This window comes from Anomaloglossus baeobatrachus, chromosome 4 (assembly GCF_048569485.1).
Source record: "Anomaloglossus baeobatrachus isolate aAnoBae1 chromosome 4, aAnoBae1.hap1, whole genome shotgun sequence".
In the NCBI taxonomy this organism is placed as follows: domain Eukaryota; kingdom Metazoa; phylum Chordata; class Amphibia; order Anura; family Aromobatidae; genus Anomaloglossus; species Anomaloglossus baeobatrachus.
The window spans coordinates 682,658,800-682,666,310 of NC_134356.1; the positions used below are offsets into that span (position 1 = coordinate 682,658,800).

General features: G+C 45.3%; 1 protein-coding gene across 1 annotated transcript in view; it reads right to left on the reverse strand.

Moving 5' to 3' along the window:
* Window positions 1–1,974, reverse strand: part of DNAH2 (dynein axonemal heavy chain 2) — a 253,646-nt gene extending 251,672 nt beyond the window's left edge. Inside the window, exon 1 of the mRNA XM_075346717.1 lies at window positions 1,901–1,974. The gene's annotated coding sequence lies outside the window, so the exon portion shown is untranslated. The remainder of the gene's footprint in view (window positions 1–1,900) is intronic.
* Window positions 1,975–7,511: the final 5,537 nt, after the last annotated feature.

A 7,511-nucleotide genomic window follows, 5' to 3' on the forward strand; every position in this document is an offset into this window, starting at 1 on the left:
ATACAGGAAATATGTGACGTCACAGCTGTGTATATATCACACATACGTGTATACAGGATATATGTGACGTCACAGCTGTGTATATATCACACATACGTGTATACAGGAGATATGTGACGTCACAGCTGTGTATATATCACACATACGTGTATACAGGAGATATGTGACGTCACAGCTGTGTATATATCACACATACGTGTATACAGGAGATATGTGACGTCACAGCTGTGTATATATCACACATACGTGTATACAGGAGATATGTGACGTCACAGCTGTGTATATATCACACATACGTGTATACAGGAGATATGTGACGTCACAGCTGTGTAGATATCACACATACGTGTATACAGGAGATATGTGACGTCACAGCTGTGCAGATATCACACATACGTGTATACAGGAGATATGTGACGTCACAGCTGTGTAGATATCACACATACGTGTATACAGGAGATATGTGACGTCACAGCTGTGCAGATATCACACATACGTGTATACAGGAGATATGTGACGTCACAGCTGTGTATATATCACACATACGTGTATACAGGAGATATGTGACGTCACAGCTGTGTAGATATCACACATACGTGTATACAGGAGATATGTGACGTCACAGCTGTTCAGATATCACACATACGTGTATACAGGAGATATGTGACGTCACAGCTGTGTATATATCACACATACGTGTATACAGGAGATATGTGAGGTCACAGCTGTGTAGATATCACACATACGTGTATACAGGAGATATGTGACGTCACAGCTGTGCAGATATCACACATACGTGTATACAGGAGATATGTGACGTCACAGCTGTGTATATATCACACATACGTGTATACAGGAGATATGTGACGTCACAGCTGTGTAGATATCACACATACGTGTATACAGGAGATATGTGACGTCACAGCTGTGTATATATCACACATACGTGTATACAGGAGATATGTGACGTCACAGCTGTGTAGATATCACACATACGTGTATACAGGAGATATGTGACGTCACAGCTGTGTATATATCACACATACGTGTATACAGGAGATATGTGACGTCACAGCTGTGTATATATCACACATACGTGTATACAGGAGATATGTGACGTCACAGCTGTGTATATATCACACATACGTGTATACAGGAGATATGTGACGTCACAGCTGTGTATATATCACACATACGTGTATACAGGATATATGTGACGTCACAGCTGTGTATATATCACACATACGTGTATACAGGAGATATGTGACGTCACAGCTGTGTAGATATCACACATACGTGTATACAGGAGATATGTGACGTCACAGCTGTGCAGATATCACACATACGTGTATACAGGAGATATGTGACGTCACAGCTGTGTATATATCACACATACGTGTATACAGGAGATATGTGACGTCACAGCTGTGTAGATATCACACATACGTGTATACAGGAGATATGTGACGTCACAGCTGTGTATATATCACACATACGTGTATACAGGATATATGTGACGTCACAGCTGTGTATATATCACACATACGTGTATACAGGAGATATGTGACGTCACAGCTGTGTATATATCACACATACGTGTATACAGGATATATGTGACGTCACAGCTGTGTATATATCACACATACGTGTATACAGGATATATGTGACGTCACAGCTGTGTATATATCACACATACGTGTATACAGGAGATATGTGACGTCACAGCTGTGTAGATATCACACATACGTGTATACAGGAGATATGTGACGTCACAGCTGTGTAGATATCACACATACGTGTATACAGGAGATATGTGACGTCACAGCTGTGCAGATATCACACATACGTGTATACAGGAGATATGTGACGTCACAGCTGTGTAGATATCACCGGTACTCACCGCTCGGTTTCCTGCAGTCAGGCGATATCCGCGCACTACACAGGAGCGGGCAGTTGCCGTGGACGCGTCTCCTAGGTAACGGTGAGGAGAATGTCACGTGGTGCAGCCTCTGCGCGCTCATAGGCCGGCAACTGAACCAGAGAGGAGGATAACTACTGGGCGGGGACACAACAGCAGTGTGTGCTCATACATGACTGACAGGACAATCATCCAATCACAAGTGACGATACTCTCCAGAAGCAGGCGGAGCCTGTATCCCATAGCAACAACACTTCCATATCGTACTGAAATGTGAGTAATTGTCATATAGTGTATACAGAGTGCCTCCATAACAGTGCCTCCAAATCAGTGCCCCCATATCAGTGCCATCCAGAGTGCCCCCATATCAGTGCCTCCATAGCAGTGCCATCCAGAGTGCCCCCATATCAGTGCCATCCAGAGTGCCCCCATATCAGTGCCATCCAGAGTGCCCCCATATCAGTGCCATCCAGAGTTCCCCCATATCAGTGCCCCCATATCAGTGCCATCCAGAGTGCCCCCATATCAGTGCCATCCAGAGTGCCCCATATCAGTACCTCCATAACAGTGCCATCCAGAGAGCCCCCATATCAGTGCCATCTAGAGAGCCCCCATATCAGTGCCATCCAGAGTGCCCCCATATCAGTGCCATCCAGAGTGCCCCATATCAGTGCCTCCATAGCAGTGCCATCCAGAGAGCCCCCATATCAGTGCCATCCAGAGTGCCCCCATATCAGTGCCATCCAGAGTGCCCCATATCAGTGCCTCCATAGCAGTGCCATCCAGAGAGCCCCCATATCAGTGCCATCCAGAGTGCCCCCATATCAGTGCCATCCAGAGTGCCCCCATATCAGTGCCTCCATAACAGTGCCATCTAGAGAGCCCCCATATCAGTGCCTCCATAGCAGTGCCATCCAGAGAGCCCCCATATCAGTGCCATCCAGAGTGCCCCCATATCAGTGCCATCCACAGTGCCCCCATATCAGTGCCTCCATAACAGTGCCATCCAGAGTGCCCCCATATCAGTGCCTCCATAACAGTGCCATCTAGAGAGCCCCCATATCAGTGCCATCCAGAGTGCCCCCATATCAGTGCCATCCAGAGTGCCCCCATATCAGTGCCTCCATAACAGTGCCATCCAGAGTGCCCCATATCAGTACCTCCATAACAGTGCCATCCAGAGTGCCCCCATATCAGTGCCTCCATAACAGTGCCATCTAGAGAGCCCCCATATCAGTGCCTCCATAGCAGTGCCATCCAGAGAGCCCCCATATCAGTGCCATCCAGAGTGCCCCCATATCAGTGCCTCCATAGCAGTGCCACCCAGAGTGCCCCCATAACAGTGCCACCCAGAGTGCCCCCATGACAGTGTCATAAAGAGTGCCCCCATAGCAGTGCCATAAAGAGTGCCCCCATAGCAGTGCCATCCAGAGTGCCCCCATAGCAGTGCCATCCAGAGTGCCCCCATAGCAGTGCCATCCAGAGTGCCCCCATAGCAGTGTCATCCAGAGTGCCCCCATAACAGTGCCGTCCAGAGTGCCCCCATAACAGTGTCGTCCAGAGTGCCCCCATAACAGTGCCGTCCAGAGTGCCCCCATAACAGTGTCGTCCAGACTGCCCCCATAACAGTGTCGTCCAGAGTGCCCCCCGTAATGATGTGCAGACAGTTACAGCCCCCATAATGACAGGCAGGGTGCCCTGATACTAGTGCAGGGTCTGGAGCAGGGATAGTCCTGTATCTCTTGGAGAAAGATTATGTCCTTTTCAATATAAAGAAATATCTCTTTCAGATGTTCCTCAGGGGCAGGCCCAGGAAGAGCGGGGGCGTGGCACAGCACCAGCCCGCCCATGCGGAGGCCTGAGAGGAGGATTGTCAGTATTACTCCTCTCCCTCTGGGTGTGAGCAATCAGTTATTGTTTCTTTTCTGTTGGGTCTACAGAGATGAGTGACGAGGTGAGCATCCGCCGGAATCCTCAGACCTCTCGTATCTGTTATGTGAGGAAGTCAGCGCCACACCATGGGGGGAAGTCGCGGATATCTGCAACCAGGGCCAATGTATCACACCATCATAGATGGATGACTATGGTAGTTCTGACACCCAACCAGCAGGGGGCAGTATCCATTACTACTAATTGTGTCCCAATGCCTGTAATATCGGTAGACTGCCCCTTTAAGAGAAGCGATTGTCCTGCTCTCGATTGTAACGACTGACTATATATATATATATATATATATATATATATATATATATATATACATGTAATTATAAATTAACATTACAGTTTACGAGACGACAAAGAAAACATTTTGGATGTGACAGTGACACCTCTCATAAGTGCTAAGTAAAACGCTGCGTGCAATTAAGATAATTATCTTAGGACCATACGGTATAATTTACTGTAATTGCTCCGCACTGCTACTCCGAGACGGCAGCCAGGAAAAGACTCCGCTGTGGGGGGGCTGCGCGTAGAGTACAACAGGCCCCCACGCCAAAAAAGAGAAATGGAGCCTCCAAACCCCCCCACTGAGTCACGAGGTGTAACCCATAACAAAATGCCTCCATTATGGCCACAGTGCCCCCATAACAGATACTATGCCGCTATAAGGACGGCCACTAGGCCCCCTTGGCTAACTGTAGGCCTTCATAGAAGCCCAGAGCCATGTGACCACCCCATCATAGTATCTGCACCCTCATAAATGCCTTTGTGCCCCTTTAACAAGTTCTGTGCCAAAGTACAAAACGACACCATGCTCTTCTACGCAGCACTGTCCCTTCTACCGTAGTGCCCCCATAAATGTTACAGTATTCCCCTTATTGGAAGGTGACCCCTTATTTCAGGAGACAGATAGAAGCCATTGACAAGCCTAATGACAGGTGGACTTTATGCAGTTTCAATATCAAATGGGATATAAAACTGCACAGGGTGCTTAGGGTACTTAGTTCAGTTACAAAATAGATAAGATGCGAGCACTTGGTAATAAAAGGCTCAAGGGTGGGAGACTTACCACTGCATAAAGTGTTTAGGGTGAGTTTAGTAATGTGACAAATAAGATGAGGCACTTGGTAAATATTACAGGTTAAAGTGTAAAATATATACTGCTGCACAGGGTGCTTAGGGTACTTAGTTAAGTTACAGAATAAATAAGACGGGAACACCTGGTAATAAAAGGGTGGGAGACATGCCACTGCAGTAGGTGTTTAGGGTGAGTTTAGTAATGTAACAAATAAGATGGGGCACTTGGTAAATTATCCAGGTTAAAGTGTAAAGCATATTCTGCTGCACAGGGTGCTTAATGTACTTATTTCAGTTACAGAATAAATAAGATGCTAACACTTGGTAATAAAAGGCTCAAGGGTGAGAGATATTAGGGTTAGTTTAGTAATGTGATAAATTTGATAGAGTACTTGGTAAATATTCCAGGTTAAAGTGCAAAATATATACTGCTGCACATGGTGCTTGAGGTACTTAGTTCAGTGACAGAATAAATAAGATTGGAGCAGTCAGTAATAAATGGCTCAAGGGTGGGAGACATACTACTGCAGAAGATGTGTAGGGTGAGTTTAGTAACCTGACAAAAAAGTTGAGGCACTTTGTAAATTATTCAGGTTAAAGTGCAAAATATATACTGCTGCACAGGGTGCTTAAGGTACTTAGCATCTTATTTATTCTGTAACTGAACTAAGTACCTTAAGCACCCTGTGCAGCAGTATATATTTTGCACTTTAACCTGAATAATTTACAAAGTGCCTCAACTTTTTTGTCAGGTTACTAAACTCACCCTACACATCTTCTGCAGTAGTATGTCTCCCACCCTTGAGCCATTTATTACTGACTGCTCCAATCTTATTTATTCTGTCACTGAACTAAGTACCTCAAGCACCATGTGCAGCAGTATATATTTTGCACTTTAACCTGGAATATTTACCAAGTACTCTATCAAATTTATCACATTACTAAACTAACCCTAATATCTCTCACCCTTGAGCCTTTTATTACCAAGTGTTAGCATCTTATTTATTCTGTAACTGAACTAACACTTGGTAATAAAAGGCTCAAGAGTGGGAGACATACCACTGCAGAAGATGTTTAGGCTGACTTTAGTAATTTCAAAGCTTTAAACATCCCAAGGAGCACTGTGCAAGCGATCATATTGAAATGGAAGGAGTATCATACCACTGCCAATCTACAAAGACCCGGCCGTCCATCCAAACTGTCATCTCACACAAGGAGAAGACTGATCAGAGATGCAGCCAAGAGGCCCATGATCCCTCTGGATGATCTGCAGAGATCTACAGCTGAGGTGGGAGAGTCTGTCCATAGCACAACAATCAGTCTACACTGCACAAATCTGGCCTTCATGGAAGAGTGGCAAGAAGAAGCCATTTCTCAAAGATATCCATAAAAAGTGTTGTTTAACGTTTCCCACAAGTCACCTGGAGACACCAAACATGTGGAAGAAGGGGCTCTACTCAGAGGAAACCAAAATCACACTATTTGGACACAATGCCAAACGATATGTTTGGTGTAAAAGCAACTCAGCTCATCACCCTGAAAACACCATCCCCACTGTCAAACATGGTGGAGGCAGCATCATGGTTTGGACCTGCTTTTCTTCAGCAGGGACAGGGAAGATGGTTAAAATTGATGGGAAGATGGAGCCAAATACAGGACCATTCTTGAAGAAAACCTGTTTGGAGTCTGCAAAAGACCTGAGACTGGGACGGAGATTTGTCTTCCAACAACACAATGATCCCAAACATAAAGCAAAACCTACAATGGAATGGTTCACAAATAACCGTATCCAGGTGTTAGAATGGCCAAGTCACAGTCCAGACCTGAACCCAATCGAGAACCTGTGGAGAGAGCTGAAAACTGCTGTTCACAAACGGTCTCCATCCAACCTCACTCAGGTCCAGCTGTTTACAAAGGAAGAATGGGCGAGAATTTCAGCCTCTCCATGTGCAAAACTGATAGACACATACCCCAAGAGACTGCAGCTGTAATCGCAGCAAAAGGGGGCGCTACAAAGTATTCACTTACAGGGGATGAATAATATTGCACGCCCCAATTTTCAGTTATTTTTTATAAAAGTTTAAAATAAGCAATAAATTTCCTTCTCCTTCACAATTGTGTCACTTGTTGTTGATTCTTCACCAGAACATTAACATTTTATCTTTATGTTTGAAGCCTGAAATGTGGGAAAAGATTGAAACATTCAAGGGGCCGAATACTTTCGCAAGGCACTGTATATAGGGGTTTGTCCGTCTATCCCCAAATGTGTAACATCTATAAAAAAAAGCCTCATTTCCTCCTTTTTCCCCTTTTTCCAAGTAAGGATTTTCCGGGTCTCCCACGCCTCGGGATTTTATTAGGTGGTGGTTTCCCCCCGATCCTCCTCCTGAGTGTACGGTTAATAGGTCGGTTTTTCTGTGTAAACCCCAAGATGTTATTGAATCTGAAAAACCGCCCCTCCTCAGGCCACGTGGAGGATGAGGTCGGGTGTGTATATTTCCTCCATTACTCCTGTCTTGTCTCCTGTGGTCTGTGCCCGAATTGGAAATAAGCAGTGTTATTATTCCCACTCCTTAGT